Consider the following 20,077-nt stretch of genomic DNA (forward strand, 5'->3'; position numbering starts at 1 on the left):
GTCCCTTGGGGAGATGGATAGTCTAACACAATGGTTGAGATCAGAGAGCTGACTATGGCCACATATGTCCCGTGTGAACTCAGCAAAGATACTGCAATGCCTGGGCCTCAGTTTTAACATATATAAAATGAGGGCTAAAAACAGTTCCAATGTCAGAGGATTGTTAGAAGGTTAAATCAATTTACATGAAGTGTTCTGCACAATGCCAGGCACGTAGAAGATACCCATTGATTTCATCTTTATCATTTCACTAAAAATTTGCTAGACTCTAAGCCCTGAAAGTGGACTTCCCAGGTGGCACTTGTGGTAAAGACCGTGCCTACCAGTGCAGGAGATGTAAGAGACATGGGTTCTATCTCTGGGTTAGGAGGTGGGCATGGCAATCCACTCCAGTATTCTTGCCTGGATAATCCACTGGACAGAGGAACCTTGAGGGCTACAACAGGGTTGCAAAGAGTTGGATATGACTGAAGTGACTTAGCATAGCACAAGCCCTGAGGGTAGGGGTTAAGGTTCATTTGTCTTGGTCCTTGTGGCCCAGAGCCTGGTGGGGGGACCATGCATGACAGGTACTTGATGAATGAAAAGATGATGAAAGTTCTCTGCCAACCAGGGACACAGGCTCTGGTTATTCTGGTTGTGATTGTCCCAAATGGTTGATCATCTTCTAAATACTGTCAGTGAAAACATTAATCAGTCAATATAAGAAAGAAATGGAAAATTTTATTTGAGCCAAACTGAGGATTATAACCCAAGAACAGCCTTTCAAAAAGTTCCAAGAACTGTCCTGCCCATTAGAGGTCAGAGCACAGTTACCTCAGGCCTCCCTGTCCATCACCAACTCCCAGAGCTTACTCACAGTCATGTCCATTGAGTCAGTGATGCCATCCAACCATCTCATCCTCTCTCGTCCCCTTCTCCTCCCACCTTCAATCTTTCCCAGCATCAGGGTCTTTTCCAATGAGTCAGTTCTTTGCATCAGGTGGCCAAAGTATTGGAGTTTCAGCTTCAGCATCAGTCCTTCCAATGATTATTCAGGACTAATTTCCTTTAGGATGGACTGGTTGGATCTCCTTGCTGTCCAAGGGACTCTCAAGAGTCTTCTCCAACACCACAGTTCAAAAGCATCAGTTCTTTGGTGCTCAGCTTTCTTTATAGTCCAACTCTCACATCCATACATGACTACTGGAAAAACCATAACTTTGACGAGATGAACCTTTGTTGGCAAAGTAATGTCTCTGCTTTTTAATAAGCTGTCCAATTTGGTCATAACTTTTCTTCCAAGGAGCAAGCATCTTTTAATTTCATGGCTGCAGTCACTGTCTGCAGTGATTTTGGAGCCCAGAAAAATAAAGTCAGCCACTGTTTCCACTGTTTCCCCATCTATTTCTCATGAAGTGTTGGGACCAGATGCCATGATCTTAGTTTCCTGAATGTTGAGTTTCAAGCCAACCTTTTCACTCTCCTCTTTCACTTTCATCAAAAGGCTCTTTAGTTCTTCACTTTCTGCCATAAAGGTGGTGTCATCTTCATATATGAGGTTATTGATATTTCTCCCAGCAATCTTAATTCCAGTTTGTGCTTCATCCAGTCCAGCATTTCTCATGATGTACTCTGCATATAAGTCAAATAAGCAGGGTGACAATATACAGTCTTGATGTACTCCTTTCCCGATTTGGAACCAGTCTGTTGTTCCATGTCCAGTTCTAACTGTTGCTTCCTGACCTGCATACACATTTCTCAGGAGGCAGGTCAGGTGGTCTGGTATTCCCATCTGTTGAAGAATTCTCCACAGTCTGCTGTGATCCACACAGTCAAAGGCTTTGGCATAGTCAATAAAGCAGAAGTAGATGTTTTTCTGGAACTTTATTGCTTTTTTGATGATTCAACAGATGTTGGCAATTTGATCTCTTGTTCCTCTGCCTTTTCTAAATCCAGCTTGAACATCTGGAAGTTCATGGTTCACGTACTGTTGAAGCTGGGCTGGGAGAATTTTGAACATTACTTTTCTAGTGTCTGAGATGAGTGCAATTGTGCAGTAGTTTGAGCATTCTTTGGCATTGTCTTTCTTTGGGATTGGAATGAAAACTGATCTTTTCCAGTCCTGTGGCCGCTGCTGAGTTTTTCAAATTTGCTGGCATATTGAGTGCTGCACTTTCCCAGCATCATCTTTTAGGATTTGAAATAGCTCAACTGGAATTCCATCACCTCCACTAGCTTTGTTCATAGTGATGCTTCCTAAGGCCCACTTGACTTTACATTCCAGGATGTCTGTCTCTAGGTGAGTGATCACACCACTGTGATTATCTGGGGCATGAAGATCTTTTTTGTATAGCTCTTCTGTGTATTCTTGCCATGTCTTCTTAGTATCTTCTGCTTCTGTTAAGTCCATACCATTTCTGTCCTTTATTGTGCCCATCTTTGCATGAAATGTTCCCTTGGTATCTCTAATTTTCTTGAAGAGAGCTCTAGTTTTTGAGATAGAGGACTGTATATTCAATTATATATATATTTATAAGTATTTTTATTTTTTATTATTATCACTTGTTTATTTTTGGCTGCACTGGGTCTTCATTGCGGCACATAGTTTGTAGATCATGGGCTCAGTAGTCATGGCACATGGACTTAGTTGCCCCGAGACATGTGGATCTTACTGGACCAGGGATCATAACCCATGTCCTCTGCATTGGCAGGCAAATTCTTAACCACTGGACCACCAGGGCAGTTCCCATTTAATGCTATATTATTGATGGTTTACACCATCCAGATCTACAGGGATAGGGCAAGTAGTGGGTCATTGTGGCTCCTTCGGAAATTGAGGAGGGTTATCTCCCAAGGAGTTGTGACCCTTTGTGAGATTAAGAAGGAATGTTATCTTCAAAGGACGTCTGGCAAATAGAGAGGCACAACACATATTAAAGGGAAGGGAGGAGGCCCAAACAGGCAGAGAAAAATGTCATGTTTAAATTGTTCTTGTCTTGTCATTAAAATATGAATTTTATTTCAGCAACACACAGGAGCAGGAGGAAGATCATAAGCAAAAGAAAGTCTAGAGGAGACCACTCTTAAAAATAAGATAAAGTTAAAATATATCTGTTGAAGCAGGAAGCTTTGAGGAAAGGTTTAGAAATGACAAGTGGAAAGAAGAGATGAGGACAGACCAGGGGGCCGTGAGTGGACACAGAGGTTTTCTGGGCTGATGTGAGTGGATCCAAGACCAGAGCAAGGCAGGGAGGTGAGAGGGCAGCAGTCCAGAACCAGGCTCCTTTTGCCCAAGTCAAAACGCTGACACGCCCACGTCTGCAACCAAGAGAGGATTTATTCACAAGGTAGCCAAGGGAGAAGATGAGAAAAGCAAATCTCAGATGTGCCTCCCCAAAGGCAAGAAGCTCAAGGATAAATAATAAAGAAGCAGGGTGGTCTAAAGTGTGGGGAGCGTAGGGAAAGGTGATTGGGAAAAGGTGTGGTCATCCTCGTTCTGCACAGGTGTAACCAAGCTCCAGGTGTCTGCACGTTCAAAACTGAGGCTTAGCACGATCTGAGGACAGAGCTTTTGTTGTTCTGGGGTGAAAAAGTCACTGAGCTGACATTCAGGCATGCCCAGTTGGAGGGTCGGATGTCCTGGTCAGTCTTAACCAGCTCAGCTCTAACTAGATGCAACTGACTTCAAGTTTCAAGAGATCAAGGCAGGCAAACATCTTGCTGCTAAGGTTCTGTGCGGCTTGGAGGACCTGCAAGTCCTTCGTAGCAACAGTTACGCCGCGATTACCCAGGGTTCCACTGGTGGGCGGGGCCTCGGGGGCCCCGCGTGGAGACCAGGCGGCTGCGCTGCCCGGCATCCGTCCTGGCTGGGGTGGTACCCATCGCTCTAGCCCACGTTAGTGGACAGAAAGCTCGAATAATTCTTGTGAAGTCAGGGGTCCTGGTGTGACTTAAACGAAGAGAAACAAGCTCCTGCTGGCCCCGGCTCCGGAGATAACCTAGGCAGGAGCCTCAGGAAGGGGCTGCGTGTCTCCTGAACCGACGTGCCCCTGTGGACCAGGACACTTCTCCCAAGCTTGTCCCCTTTCAGGCTCCTCACACTTCCCTTCAGAAGGCTTCGTGTGGGGAGGGAGGTGGTCACGGTCAGAAGGACGGAGCTACTTCCCCAAATCTGGAACGGCATCAAGAGTTCAGGACCCCATTTATCCTCCTGTTGGGTGAAAAAGCCAATATGAGCAGTATCCAGGAATCAGCGGACCCTCTGGTGGCCACCACCAGCCGCCTCCTTGTTCCGCGTCTGCGTCTCCAGCCCCCTAAGGACCGGCCTTAGCAGCTTTATGTGAAGTTCCAGCTCACTGCCGCCTCTCTGTCCGAGCTCATGGAGTCTCAGAGGTAAGGCCTCCAAGTTTTTTAAAAAGTGCGCTTTTCTTCCCCTGTTTGTAAACCGAGGTATTGTTGATTTGGGGGCTTCCCTGGTGCCTGCCAATGCAGGAGATGCTGGTTCGATCCCTGGGTTGGGAAGATCTCCTGGAGAAGGGAATGGCCACCCACTCCAGTATTCTTGCCTGGGAAATCCCATGGACAGAGGAGCCTGGTGGGCTACAGTCCATGGTGTCGGCAAAGAGCCGGACTCAACTGAGTGACTGAACAACAACAAAATTGTTGATTGACAGTGTAAGTTTCAGGGGTACCATGTAGTAATTCACAAAACTTAAAGGTTTTTACTTCTTTTATAGTTAGTTATAAAATATTGGCTATATTCCCTGTGTTGTACAATATATCCTTGTAGCTTATTAATTTTATACATGGTGGTTTTTACCTCTTACCCCATCTTGCCCCTCTCCCCACTTGTAACCACTGGTTTACTCTCTTTATCTGTGAGTCTGTTTCTTTTTCATTTTATTCACTAGTCTGACATATATTTTAGTTTCCACATGTAAGTGATTTATCATACACTTTTTGTCTTTCTCTGTCTAACTTATTTCATGAAGAAGTAATGCCCTCTAAATCCATTCATATCGCTACAAAAGGCAAAATTTCACTCTTTTTTTATGGCCAAGAAATATTCCACTGTGTATATCTACAACATCTTTATCTGTTGATGGACACTTAGGTTGTTTCTGTATATTGACTATTGTAAATAATAGCTATGAACTTCAGGGCGCATGTATCTTTTTGAATTAGGGTTTTCATTTGTGTATATACCCAGGAGTGGAATTGCTGGGTCAAATGGTAGTTCTATTTTTAGTTTGTTAAGGAACCTCCATACTGGTTTCCACAGTGGCTGCACCAATTTACATTCCCACCAATGATGTGTAAGGGCTCCCTTGGATTCACGTCGTTGCTGACATTTGTTTCTTGTGCCTTTTTGATAACAAACAGGTGTGAGGTGTTATCTCATTGTGCTTTTGATTTGCATTTCTCGGCTTAGCGATGTTGAGGATCTTTTCATGTGCCTGTTGACCGGCCATCTGTATGTCTTTGGGAAAATGTCTACTCAGGTTTTCCGGCCATTTTTTCATCAAGTTTCTTTTTTTATGTTGAATTGTATGAACTGTTTTATATATTGATATTTTGAATATTAACCCCTTATCGGTTACAATGTTTGCAAGTATTTTCTCAAGAAAGTGCTCTCATGTGAGAACAAGAGGCTGGGGGGCTGGCAGGGACAGACAGAGGAGGTGTCTCGTGTGTCTCTCCCTCCGCCCAGAGGAGGAGGCTGGGGGGCAGCGGGGACAGAACAGAGGGGCAGCTCCCTGGAAGAACCACGCTTGGAAAAGACCATGCCCCCACCTCAGCTTTTCCTCAAGGTTAAGCCTCTGCCCTCACGCCCATCCTTGAGGTGGGCCCAGGGATAGCAGAAAGCAGACGGCTGTGAGAAGGAGGGATGGCAGTGTCTCCTCCTTGTTTCTTTTTCTGTTTTTAGTTATGGTAAAATACTTGTAATGTAAATCCTGTCATGAGTGATGCTTAGTACATTCACAACGCTGTGTGGCCATCACAGCCATCACCTGGTTCCAGAACATTCCCATCACTGCAAAAGGAGGCCCTGTACCCATTAACCACTCCAATTCCACCTCCCCCCTCCCCACGAGCCCTGGCCAGGGATCGAACTCGCACCCTCAGCAGTGAGAGCTCAGAAAGCTAACCACTGGACCGCCAGGAAACTCCCTCAGCTTCTTTTATTAGCATCATGTTTTCATCCACGTTGTGGTGTGTGTCAGTACTTCACTCTTTTTATGGCCAAACAATATTCCGTTGTAAGGGTATGCTGCTGCTGCTGCTAAGTCGCTTCAGTCGTGTCCAACTCTATGTGACCCCATAGACGGCAGCCCACCAGGCTCCCCCATCCCTGGGATTTTCCAGGCAAGAACACTGGAGAGGGTTGCCATTTCCTTTTCCAATGCATGAAAATGAAAAGTGAAAGGGAAGTCGCTCAGTCATGTCTGACTCTTAGCAACCGCACGGACCGCAGCCTACCAGGCTCCTCCATCCATGGGATTTTCCAGGCAAGAGTACTGGAGTGGGGTGCCATTGCCTTCTCCATTTATTTATCCAATCAACGTTAAAAAGCTGTTTCCACTCTTTGTTGCTAACAGTGCTATCGTGCACATTTGTGTATGAGACCTTGTGTGAACATGTTTCACTTCCTTGGGCTACATTCCCAAGAGAGCAGTCGCTGAATCAAGTGGTAATTCTATCTTTAACTTTTTGAGGAACTGCAGATTTTCCACTGTGTTAGTTTTAAAAATAATAATGATAATTAAAAACAACAGTGTCCCATTACCTGGCAGCTACATACCAGACCCTGTGCCAGCCCCATAGTTCTGTATTCCTACAGGAACCTCAAAGGCCAGAATGACAACACTCATCACACAAATGAAGGGAAACAGGTGCGGGGAGCTGGGGGAAATTGCCCAGAGTCACAGCGAGTGATGGCCAACCCCGATTTGCACCCAGAGTGCTCCAATGAGGAAGCTCAGTCCTGCCTCCCGCTGGGCCATCTTCATGTCTGTCCTGCTCCTCAATCTACCTGAGCTCCTGGGAGGACTGAGGGAGAGAGACGGAGAGGGTGATGGGCAGTTGTCACCATAGGGAAGAACTTGTGGGGATGACGCGGATGACATGATGGTTTCTCAATGATTATCTTGACCCATTTTTTAAAGGCTTTTAAAAGATATCTTTATTTTTGGCTGCACTTGGTCTTCCTTGCTTTGTTGGGGGCTTTCTCTACTTGCGGTGAACGGGGGCTGCTCTTCATGGCGGTGCAGAAGCTTCTCTTTGTAGGAGCTTCTCATTGCAGAGCACAGGCTCCAGGCTGGGTGGGCTTCAGTAGTTACTGCACACGGGCTCAGCAGTTATGGCTTGTGAGCTCTAGAGCACAGCCTCTAGAGTGTGGCCCTGGGGTTTAGTTGCAGCATGTGGGATCTTCCCGGACCAGGGATCGAACCTGTGTCCCCTGCACTGGCAGTGGATTCTTATCCACCAGAGAAGTGCCACCAGAGAAGACCTTGACCCATTTTTAAAAATAATAGTGCAGGCTCTTTACTCTGATGACGGTATAAAAAAACTAAAAAAAAAAATCAAGCCCTAACAGGTGTGTTTAGTAAAACTCAACCACAAACAGGTGGAAATTTGAAAGCACTGATTCTCATTGGAATACCTCTGAGAAGGAATGAAGAGGGAAGACCCCAGTGTTGCCCTACAGGGGGTCCTCCGGTCGGCCTGAGTTGGGGTTGGACAGGGGGATTTTGGAGACCTCCAGGGACCCACAGGCTGCTTCATGCAGTCTTGAGTAACTGGATGGTACATCTTCATCTAAACTCTGTCCTGTCAAAGCTGCAGACGGGGGCCCACAGGAGGGAACCACTCCCTGGTCTGGGCTCTGACACCCACCTCCCCAGCCATCCTGCTTCGGCCCAGGCCTGTGGCATTTCCCAGGCAGCTGTAGTTTGGTGCCTCGTAAATGAAGCCAGGGGATCCAGAAGCTCATTTGTGAAAGAACCTTATGGATGAACTTGACAAACGGCAAAGCAGTTTGCTGCAGGAGGGTAGACTGCTGGGCGCTCCAGGGACACAGGTGGGCGGAGAGATCCAAGGTTAGCAGCAGGAATGCTGAGCTGGTGGTATTCAGCGCCCTTCACGCCTGGTGTCTAGTATTGTTACGTTATATGTCTAGTATTGTACGTTATATGTCTAGTATTGTACATTATAGCAGCAGGAAGAACAGCTAACGTACATTCAGCGCCTTCCCCGTGTCGGCACTGATTCCAGTGCTTCATGTGCATTCCTGACTGCACATGAATCCAGACCGCAGTCCTATCCAGGGTATGCTGTTATTCTCCCCATTTTACAGACGAGGAAAGCAACTGAGGCCAAAAGGAGTCACAAAGCTAGTAAGTGGAGGAGCAGGTGCCAGGGCCAAGCATTCTAGGGGAACCACTGCCTGGAACCCCCACCAGGAGGGATGAGGCTCCCAGGACCCCCTGTCTGTGTGTGTGGAAGATTCCAGCTGGAAGGACCCGCCTGGTGTCTAAGGGAGCATCAAGGATGAAGAAGGGCCAACTGTCCTGACAAGGTTGAACGTGACCCTAAAGCTGGCCTCCAGCTCCCTGAGGGCCCAAAGCCACACCAGGGGCCCGGTCCTGGGGAGAGGGACCTTCTGGCAGCATCCAGTCCATGGGCTGGCAGCGGCTTCTCAGATGGTTATTGATGACAGGAAGGAGGGAGGCACACACGAGGGTGATCTGGACAACTTGCTTTTCTCCTGTCTCCGGCAGCAGCCCTGGAGCAGCCTGGCGGGGCCCCGGCCCTCCCTGCCCAGGCTGCAGCCCAGCTCTTTGTCCGCAGACTCTCAGGTGCGTTTCTTTGACCTCGCATGGCTCTAAATGAACGTTGCTCCTGGTGGGTCCTCTCAAGGCCCAGGTACCATGTCACATGGGGACATCTCCTTTCTCAAGTCGCCAGCTTTGCGGGGCTGCTGTGTGTGCCCCGGGGCCTTCTCTGCAATCCCAATCCAGGCTACAGACACGTCATCCTCCCAGCCTTGGGCCACAGAGTGGCCCACAGGCAGAGCTGGCAGATGTTTCTGGTGGGTCCATGTCCCCTGCCAAAAGCCCCAGTGGTCAGGTTGCAGCCGGTTCTCACCTCTGTTGCCACAGGGAGCCTGGCTGCCCCGGCATTCCAGGTCTCCTGAATGGAGCTAGAGCTGTCCCTCCTGCAGTCCTCGGGTGATAGGATCTTCTTACTCCTGCCTACAGGTGCCCATGCTTATTTTATTAAAATAAAATACTTATTTTTGGCTGCGTTGGGTCTTCATTGCTGAGCAGGTTTGCTGTAGCTGCAGTGAGCAGGGCCACTCTCTAGTTGCGGCGTGCGAACTTCTCATTGGGGTGTCTTTTCCTGTTTACAGAGCACAGACTGTGCCTGCCTGGGCTTCAGTGGTTGCAGTATGCGAGCTCAGTAGTTGTGGCCCATGGGCTTTTTAGCTGCACATGGAGTCTTCCTGGACCAGCGATTGAACCCATGTCCCCTGCATTGACAGGCAGATTCTTACCCACTGTGCCCCCAGGGAGGTCCAGGCCCCTACATTTAAAGGAGACCAGATAACCTGGGCTTGGACCCAAACCCTCTGACTCTAATGCGGTCTCTGCCACTGACTAGATGACCTTGAAATAGTGGAAGTGTTAGTCACTCAGTCGTGTCTGACTCTTTGTGATCCCATGGACTTGTACTGTCCGTGGAATTCTCCAGGCAAGAATACTGGGGTGGGTTGCCATTTACTTCTCCAGGGGATCTTCCCGACCCAGGGATCAAACCCAGGTCTCCCATATTGCAAGCAGATTCTTTACCATCTGAACCAACAGGGAAATTTTGGCCAGTTATTTAACCACTCTGCACCTCAGTTACCCTTCTGTACAGTAGGGATGATACGCCATTATCATGAGGTGGATGTGAAGGTTGAAAGTGTTCATGTAAACAAATAGTGCTAGGACAAGCGGATATGTCCAAGCAAAAGAAGGAAACTGGACAAACCATACAAAAATATTAACTCAAAATGGATGAATGATCTAAATTTAAGAGTAAAACTATAAAAGTCTTAGAAGCATATAAAAATAAATGTTCATTAACTTGAGTTAGGCAGAGCCTTCTTAGATACGATACCAAAAGCATAGTGATGAAAAAAAAAAAGTAGATAAATTGGACTTCATGAAAATAAAAAATATTTGTGCTTCAAAAGATACCATCAAGAAAGTGTAAAGATAACCCATGGAATAGGAGACAATTCCATAATTTGCAATTCCAATAATTGCAAATCAGATATCTGATAAAGGACTTGCCTCCAGTGTTCATAAAGAACTCAACACTGAGCAACAAAAAGATACCCGATTTTAAAATAGGCAGATTATCTGAATAGACATTTCTCCAAGAAGTGTATACAAATGGCTAATAAACAGAAAAAGATGCTCAGCATCATTAGTCATTAGAGAAAATCAGATCAAAACACGAATGAGATACCACTTCACACCCATTGCAATGGTTCTAATAAGAAAGACAGACAGTAACAAGTGTTGGCAAAGATATGGAGAAATTGGAACCATCACGTGTTGCTAGAAGAAATATCAAATGGTACAGCTGTTCTGGAAAACAGTATAGCAGTTCTTCAAAGAGTTAACCGTGAAATTACAGTCTTACCCAGAAGTCTCACTCCTAGGTTTATCTGCCAGAACAGAAAACAGATGTTCACACAAAAACTTGTATACAAATATTCATAGCACGGCTATTCACGTAACAACCAAAAAGTGGAAACAACTCAAAAGTCCAAAATCTGATGAAAGGATGAACAAAATCTACTATAGCCAAACAATGGAATGTTATTCAGCTGTAACAGAATAGACTACTGATTCACATGACATCATGGATGAATCTTAGAAACATGCTAAGTGAAAGAAGTTAGTCACAAAGACCACATTTTGAATAATCTCTTTTTTCCTTCTTGGATAAAAGATTTGTTTATGGGTAGGAAAGGGTAAATCAGGGCCACCCTCAGGTGTGAGAGGGTAAATCAGGATAGTGGGAAAGTCTGTCTGTAAAATCATCTAACAAAATATTAAAGCAAAACATTCTGAATGAGAAGCCTGGGAAAGAAGTGTCTAATACATGTGTGGCTTAGGATCTGGTGGGCAATTTGCCCAGACCTCCACCAGGCTGATGTTCTGTGGCATCCCTGTGCAGAGACTGGACTTAGCTCTGTTAATACAGACAACTGAGTGGTAGGTTCGAAGTCAGTTTTGGTGAAGTAGAAGCTCAGCTTCGCTGATTCTTACTGAATAAAGGAAAGGATGAGGAGAGGCTCAGATAAAAAACTACTCAAAATGAAGAGCCTCATTTTTCTAGTTTCCACATATATACATTAATATATATTTTTCTCTTTCTGACTTATTTCACTCTATATGACAGTTTCTTGGTCCACCCATGTCTCTGTAGATGACACAATTTCATTCCTTTTTGTGGCCGAGTAATATTCCATTGTGTGTATGTGTGTGTGTATAAATAACACATCTTCTTTATCCATTCTTCTGTTGATGGACACTTAGGTTGCTTCCATGTCCTAGCTATTATAAATAGTACTACAATGAGCATTGAGGTGCATGTATTTTTGTTTCAATTATGGTTTTCTCTGGGTATATGCGCAGGAGTGGAATTGCTGGGTCAAATGGTAGTTCTGTTTTTAATTTTTTTTAAGGAACCTCTGTACTTTTCTCCACAGTGGCTGTATCAATTTACATTCCCACCAACAGTGCAAGAGGGTTCCCTTTTATTCACACCCTCTCCAGCATTTATTGTTTGTGGATTTTGTGATGGTGGCCTGAATGATCCTTTTTACATGAAATGTATAGAATAGGCACATCCATACAGACAGAAAGCAGATTAGGGGTTGCTACAGGCATGGGCGAGGAAGGGAGGGAAGGAGAGTGAATATCAATATTAATGGGTCACGGGTTCCTTTCAGGAGTGATGAAAATCTTCTGGAACTAGATAATAGAGGAGATTGTACAACCATCTGAATGTACTAAAAACCACTGGATTGTATACTTTAAGTCGGCTATGTGAATTATGTTACAATAAGTGAGTTATATTACATGTTAATCCATGTAGGGACTTCCCTGGTAGTCCGGTGGTTGAGACTTCATCTTCCAATGCATGGAGTGTGGGTTCAATCCCTGGTTGGGGAGATAAGATCCCACATGCCTTGGGGCCAAAAATTCAGAACATAAAACAGAGGCAATATTGTAAGAAGTCAATAAAGATTTTTTTAAACTGTTAATCCTTGTAAAGCAAAAAACATGTAGACATTCTTTAGTCCCTATTCCAGCCCGTGTCAGTGTAAGCACTGCCCAAGGTTCCAGGGCCCATCCAGTCTCGGCAGAGGAGATGAAAAGCAGCTGCTGGCTTCTCAGCCTCGCATCTGCTGCCCCTTGGGAGGTGTGCACCGTGAGCTTCCTGTGGGTTTTCTCTCTCCCTTTGGGGATTTTGTGATGTTCCAGTCTGGGATGTCTGTGCGTGCTCAGTCACTTCAGTCATGTCCTACTCTCTGCGATCCTCTGGGCTGCAGCCCGCCAGGCTCCTCTGTCCATGGGATTCTCCAGGCAAGAATTCTGGAGTGGGTTGCCATGCCCTCCTCCAGGGCATCTTCCTGACCCAGGGATCAAACCCGTGTTTCTTATGTCTCCTGCATTGACAGATGGGTTCTTTACCACTAGCACCACCTGGGAAGTCCTCTGGGACATACCCTCTGCATCTCTTTCCCAACACACAGAAATGAAGCCACCTTTGCCTCCAGCCATCACGTGTAAGCAAGACCACAAGCCAGTAGGCAGGGCCGCAAAACCTACCCTTCAAAACCAAAGTCCATCATTGCTGTCTGTGGTATTGAGAAGCAGGATCTTCTTTTGTATTTCATGACAAAATCCCTTTTGTACTCCCCTTTGTACTCAATGTTCAGAGATGTGTGTCAGAGATGACAGGTTTAGAAAAGGAGAGGAGAGAGGCAGGCAGAAAGGGGAAGCAGGAGAGCTTTGGTGCCAGCAAGAGCTGAGTTCAAATCCTGCCTCCACCACTGACTATCGTGGAACCTCGGGCCCTTTGATTCCAGTAAGAACACCTAACTTCTTAGGACTGTTGTGAGGATAAAATACAATGTGCCAGAATGCTAGAAAAATGAAAAGTGCAGCATAACACGTGCAGCATGCCTAGTCTGGTCTCTGGCAGCCAGCTGGTATTAGACAGTGGCAATCATAAGAAATCCATTTTTATGATTCAAATCTGAGACGATGATAAATAACTTGAAACCAAATGGGTGTTCCATGTCAAGTCCAAGGTCGATTTCTGCCTGTTGCTCCCGCCCTCGCACCTCTCACTGTGTCACAGACGCTGAAGACCCCTCTGTCTGGGTTCCCATCCACCAGCTCTTCTCTGTGCTCCCTTGGTATGAGCACTCCCCCCAAAGACCTGTTCTGAACCCTCTTCCAGACTTTGATGTCCCTCTCCTGGCGACCTACTCCCTCCTGGGGCTCTAAAGATGCCTGTAGTTTAAAGACTTTACAAACGACATCATTTCCACACCTGCCAGTCTGCCCATGGAAACATCTAGCCACCACCTCACAGGGCCCATATTGAAAGTCAAAAGGACCGTCTTTTCTGCTCCCCGTTCTGAGTCTTTCGTTTCAGTCACTGGCACATCCGCCTGTCATCCATTCATTCGTTCATCGTCCAGTCCTTCCTCCAGTTGGTCAGATCTATTCCTACGATGCATCTGACTTCTTTAGATCTCCTTTCCATGGCCTCTTTCTTTCTTGTGTTTTTCTTTTTTTTTTTTGGCGTGTGGGATCTTAGTTCCCTGTGCCGCCCGCAGTGGGAGTGGCGTCTTAACCACTGGACCGCCAGGGAAGTCCCTGACCTTCTCTTAAAGAGAGTCCAGGAGCTTGGCTCTTGACTGATAGAAAAAAACCCAGGATCCTGCCTAATCTGGCCCCAGCCTCCCTGACACATCCATCTCCCAGGACCTCCCTGTGTTAGATTCATGTCAGATGACCTGCCGCCCTTGAGCTAGAAACGGTCCCTTGCCTTCCCCCAGGCTGATTCCTGAACTGGGATTGAAGTCAGTATTGGTCCAAAGGCAAATTTTACCAAGTGGCCTCTCTCAGCTTTGGAAGATGAGTAGGGAAATAAAACCGCTGCCAAGTACTGTCCCTCAGTAATTGTCTGTCTGCTCGGGACAGGAAGCAGCTGGCGATGAGGCTGGCTGTTCACTGCGCTTGTCACCTTCAGTCCCCAGAATGAGTCCTCCTCACTGCCCCCTAATACCGCCGCTCTGTGGGATCCCCTTCCACGTGGGGTCTTCACACCACCTTCCTCCCCTGCGGCCTGTCCTTCTGGAGGTCAAGGACCCTGACTCCAGGCATACATTCCCTACAGCCTGGAGACTGATCTGACTACCCTGACTGGGGCTCTTAATGGCCGAGGCAGAAGCTGGGCCTTGAAATGGAGCGCTGGAGGCCATGCAGAACTGTCCCGCATGCAGACACCGTGACCCGGGAGGCGCCTTCAATTCAATAGAAGTTAATTACACTTTGACTGTTGAAATCTAATGAATCACTACATCAGAAGGATGGAATGGACTCAGCCACATTGGGTGAAAGCTCAGGTGACAGGGGACAGTCCCTGCAGATAATACTTCCCCAGAGGAATTTGCCCCTCTTTGGGGAATTCCCCTCTTTGGAGATTGGGTGCAGAAAGTTAGCATTCAGCTCATAGCCCTCAGTTCACCTACCCCCTCCCCTACTCTAGCCAACCAGAAGCACCCACTTGGCTAGGTTTATTAGATCCTTGGATGTGTGTTGGGGGTGGGGCATGTGGGGGCGCTATTCGGTGTGTGTAGTTATCTTCATTGTATGTAGTCTCCTGCATTGTAGGGGGATTCTTCACTGCCTGAGCCATTGGGGAAGCCCAAAAGATGCATCTAGAAACTTATATTTTACCCGCAAAGGGAAACCAGGTTTTTGTCTGCATGTCTGCCCCTCTGAGAGTCTGTTTCTGGAATAGCCTACATTCTCTCCTTTCCCAACCTCATCACCAACTCATCTCTCATCTTTTTTTTTTTTTTTTTTTTAAATAAAACTACACATTTTAGTTTTTTAAAAATTTTTATTCGTTTGTTGGCTGCGCTAGGGCTTTGTTGCTGCACTCAGGCTGTCTCTGGTTGGGGCAAGCAGGGGCTCCCCTTTGTCGTGGGGCACGGGCTTCTCACTGCGGCGGGTCACAGGCTCTAGGCACACAGGCCGCAGTAGTTACAGCCCTTGGGCTCTAAAGCATGGGCTCAGTAGTTGTGACACAGGGGCTTAATTGCTCTGTGGTGTGTGGGATCTTCCTGGAGCAGGGATTGAACCCATGTCCCCTGCACTGGCAGGAGGATTCTTATCCGCTGGGCCACCAGAGAAGTCCCAGATCATCTTAAGATGCCCTAGTCTTTAGATCACTGAATCTCCTATCAAACAGATGAGATTTGGGAAGAGTTTGACTGTAACAAACCCTTGGTATAACTCATTTGAGCTGATAACACCACAGATTTGTTTATTGTACACAGGTCTCTGCTGCTGCAGGAAAGCTACATAGAAAAACTTAAATTTATTGATCATTATTAAGTTTCTCTACCCACCACCTTTGAAAAATGTTCGATGGGCTGGTGCAGATCGCCCCCTGGTGGCAGGAGAAAGACACCAGCCCTTCTCTCTGTGTTCATTCCAATTTCCTCCAGGATGGTTTTAGAGTCTTTTCTTTCCCCGGTGCCTCTTGCCGTTCTCCCAGCCACGGCGTTCTCTCTGCAAGAACACAGATCACAGCCACTCACCCTCATTGCGTTCCTCACGCCCAGCAGTCTGGCTGCTCCCTGCTGCACTGAAGTCGGACAGAAGTAGCCGGTGAACCGCCAGTCTGAACATCTTCATACCTGACAAGGAAATGTCTCTGCTGCTGCGTTGGGTCCCCCTCTCCTAATCGTACTTAAAATGCCCTTTCTTTGGCTCACAGGATCCACTGCGTTCTGGTTTTCTTCTGCCTCTGTCATCCTTACCTCTGTCTCTTGTATGACCCTCTCTCTCTGCCCATCCTAAACCTTTGAGCTCCCGATCATTTTCCTTCCTCTTCTGTTTTCACTTAGGGGCTTCCTATGTAACTCAGTTGGTAAAGCATCTGCCTGCAATGAGGGAGACCTGGGTTCAATTCCTCGGTCAGGAAGTTCCCCTGGAGAAGGAAATGGCAATCTACTCCAGTACTTTTGCCTGGAGAATCCCATGGACAGAGGAGCCTGGCAGGTTACAGCTCATGGGATCCCAAGAGTTGGACACGACTTAGCGCTATCTTTTATCTTATCTGTCTTCATTTGCTTCACTATCTCAGCCACTCATATAGTTTCAGCTACCACCTGCCTGGACACACGTATCTCAGAGCCTGTCTTTCTAGTCCAGCACTCTCCCCTGCACGCTTAATCATGTATCTACGTGCCCCCAGGACGTTCTGCTCCCAGGTGCTCCAGAGGCCAGCCACTCAGACACAACACGTCCAAACTGGAAGTCCTCATCCTACCCACCCCCCAGCTCCCACTGCGTGTCCCCCATCTCTGTGGTCAGCACCGCCATCTCCCTCCCCAGTCGTCCTGGACTCCTCCTTTCCTCTCACTATCTGTTGTGTGTTGAATTCTGTTCACCAAAAAAAAAAAAAAAACAACAAAAAAAAAAACGGGTTGAAATCCTAAGCCCTTGATTGGAAATAGGGTCTTTGCAGATACATTAAAGTGAAGTCATGTTAGGCTTCCTGGTGGCTTAGATGGTTAAGAATCTGCCTGTAATGCTGGAGACCCTGGTTCAGTCCCTGGGTCGGGAAGATCCCCTGGAGAAGGGAATGACAATCCACTCTAGTATTCTTGCCTGGAGAATCCCAACAGTGCATGGGATCGCAGAGAGTTGGACACGCTTGAGTGATTAACTTCATTAACTTCATACTAGGCTAGGTTGGGGCCCTTATTTGAGTATGACTGGGGTCCTGATATGGACCCCAGGAAAGAGAAACACAGGAAGGTCGGTGACTGTGGAGTAGAGACTGGAGTGATGCAGGTAGAAGCCAGGGAATGACCAGGATGCTCAGCCACATCCAGGAGCTGGGATGAGGCAAGGGTGGACTCTACCCAGAGTCTCAGCGGGAGCACAGCCCGGCTGACACCTTGAGTCTGGACTTCAGGCCTCCAGAGCTGTGAAGGGATACACTTCCCTTGTCCAGAGTCCCCCACTAGGTAGTGATTCGTTATGGCAACCCTGGAATCAAACCCACTGTCCAGGCCTCAGCATCCCTGGCTGGGCCTCCCGTGTGGACCATGACATCAGCCTTCTAACCGGCTGCCCAGCCTCCAGGCTGATCCAGGCACCTTCCACACGCACGGCCAGAATGATTCATCAAAAGTGCAGGTGTGTCCTGGGACCCGCCGACTGCCCAGCCTGTCCTAGCTGCTCTGTGTTCCCGTGAGACCCAGAACAGCTCCTGGTGTTTGCCGACGAAATGGACTCAGCCTGCGTGCCCTCCACCCTCCTCCGTGCGGCCAGTTCCATCCATCCCAGGTGTCATTGGTGTGTGCCCTGCCCTGGGGTCCCCAGCTCTTGGAGAGCACACCCCACGCCAGTGCTCACTGTCTGTCCTGACCTTGTAGGAACGCTCAGCCTGCGAGCTCTAAGTGCCTGCATAAAACCAGGCCCTGATGGGCCTTCCCTGGGGGTCTAGTGGCTGAGACTCTGCTCCCAATACAGGGGGCCCAGCTTAAATGCCTGGTCAGGGGACTAGATCCCACATGCCTCAACCAAAGACCCTGCATGCTGCAACTAACGCCCAGCACAGCCAAATAAATAAATATTAAGTAACAAAAACAGGGACTGGGAGTACTGGGAAGGTACTCTGTAAAGCTTTGTGAACCTGATCTTGAAATCTGAAATGTCCAGGGCTCAAGCCTCAGGCTTTGGTGAGACAACAAGAGATACCATCGTCTGGGGCCCGTGTCAAAGCCACCCTCTGCCAACAGCCTCGGGCCCTGGAGACTGGAGCTGACAGGCACCTTTGTTCACTGCCATGTGGTTCCCTCCTTTCCGAGAAAGAAGACCGTCTGTGGCTCCATCATGGGACTGCTTGGCCCTGGACGCGCCCACAACTTGAGCGGATTTAGACTTTCTAGAGCCCTGGGCACCCTGGAGGTCTCATCACCCAACATGCTCAACACAATCAAAGGCACCCCGCATCTGACATCAAAGATTTTTCCCGTAAAAGTTCTCCAGCCCTGATTTCTCTTCATTGCCTCCATACATGCCCAGGAAACTTCACAAAGAAAATTAAAATTGGTCACCCCACAGTAATGAGATGTTCACAAATAGAACATTAAGCAATTAATAAAGTGTTACATTTATTAATACCACTTTTATTAGCTATTTCCTTGGATTTCCATTTTATGTGTTTTCTTTCTTATTTCTCCAGGGTTTTCAGCAGCTCCAGGCCTTGGGGGTCTCTGCTCATTGGGATGGAAGAGCCTAGGGGGAAGGAAGCTCGCGTCCTCAGAAAGGAACCCGGTAGGTGGAAGGCTGCAGCCGCGTGCGCCGGGCTCTGGGCAGGCTGGGAGCCGGTGGGCTCTGTCCTGGGCGGTGGGCCTGACGGGACCAACCGCGTCCTTCTGTGTTACCATGTGCGGCAGAACGCAAGCTCTACCCCAGGAAGGGAGGAGGCCAGAGCTCAGGGCCCCGCCGTCCCTTCAGGAGGGGTTCCTGTGACAGGAGAGGCCCAGGGGTGCCCAGGACTCTGCGCAGAGCTGTGCCCGGAGCCCCGAGGTCTCAGCACCGCGCTGAGGCCCGGTCCGGCCCAGAGCAAGAGCTCCCGGCGGCTTCGGGGGCGGGGAGGAGGGGCAGAGAGCACAGGCTCGGCCGCAGGCAGACCCGGTCAGTGTCCTGGAGGGCTTGTGAGATCATCTTACTTATTTATGGTGGCCGGGTCTCCGTTGCCGCGCAGGCTTTTCTGGAGTTGTGGCGAGCAGCGGCCACTCGCGAGTTGCGCGCGCGGGCTTCTCACTGCAGCGGCTACTCTCGTTGCAGAGCACGGGCTCCAAGGCGCGAGGGCTTCAGGAGCCGTGGCTCGTGGGCTCAGTCACCGTGGCGCCCAGGCGCTCGGGCCCGGGCTCCGTCATCGTGGCACACGGGCTTCGTTGCCCCGCAGCATGTGGGAGCTTCCCAGACCAGGGATCGAACCCGTGTCTCCTGCATTGGCAGGCGGATTCTTTACCACTACGTTTTTCGGTTTATTCGGCTACACCGGGTCTTAGTTGTGCCATGTGGCATCTAATTCTTTAACCAGGGGTTGGACCCAGGCCCTCTGCATTGGGCGCGCTGAGTCTAAGCCACTGGACCACAGGGGAAGTCCCTCCCCGGTGGGTTCTTCACGAGCTGTTTTACCTCAGGCAAGTTCCTGAACCTCTCTTGTGCCTTATCTGTGAAATGGGAATATTTCAGAGTTACTGTAAAGTGTGGGGGATAGTTTAAAACAAATAGATGGTTTGGGAAGTTTCTCAAAAAGTGAAACTTAGAATTACTATATGGCACATCGGTCCCACTCTTGGGTATATACCCCAAAGAGTGAAAAATAGGGACTCAAACATTTGTACCCAAATATTCATACAATAGCCCTGTTGTTGTAGGGCTAGCAGCAATTACCAACAGGTGGGAAAACCCCAGATATCCACCAATGGATGAATGGATCGACTAAACACATCCAAACAATGGAAAGTTATTTGGCCATGAAAGGAATGAAGTATTAACACATGCTACAACACAAATGAATCTTGGTAACGTGCTAAATGAAATAAGCCAGATCAAAAGGGAAAATATCATATGATTATATTTATATGAAATATCCAGAATAGACAAATCCGTGGAGATGAAAAGTAGACTAGAGTCTGTAAGGGAAGAAGGGAAGGGCCGTGGGGTTTCTACTTGGGACGATGAAAATGTTTTGA

This window comes from Cervus canadensis, chromosome 32 (assembly GCF_019320065.1).
Source record: "Cervus canadensis isolate Bull #8, Minnesota chromosome 32, ASM1932006v1, whole genome shotgun sequence".
NCBI classification, from domain to species: domain Eukaryota; kingdom Metazoa; phylum Chordata; class Mammalia; order Artiodactyla; family Cervidae; genus Cervus; species Cervus canadensis.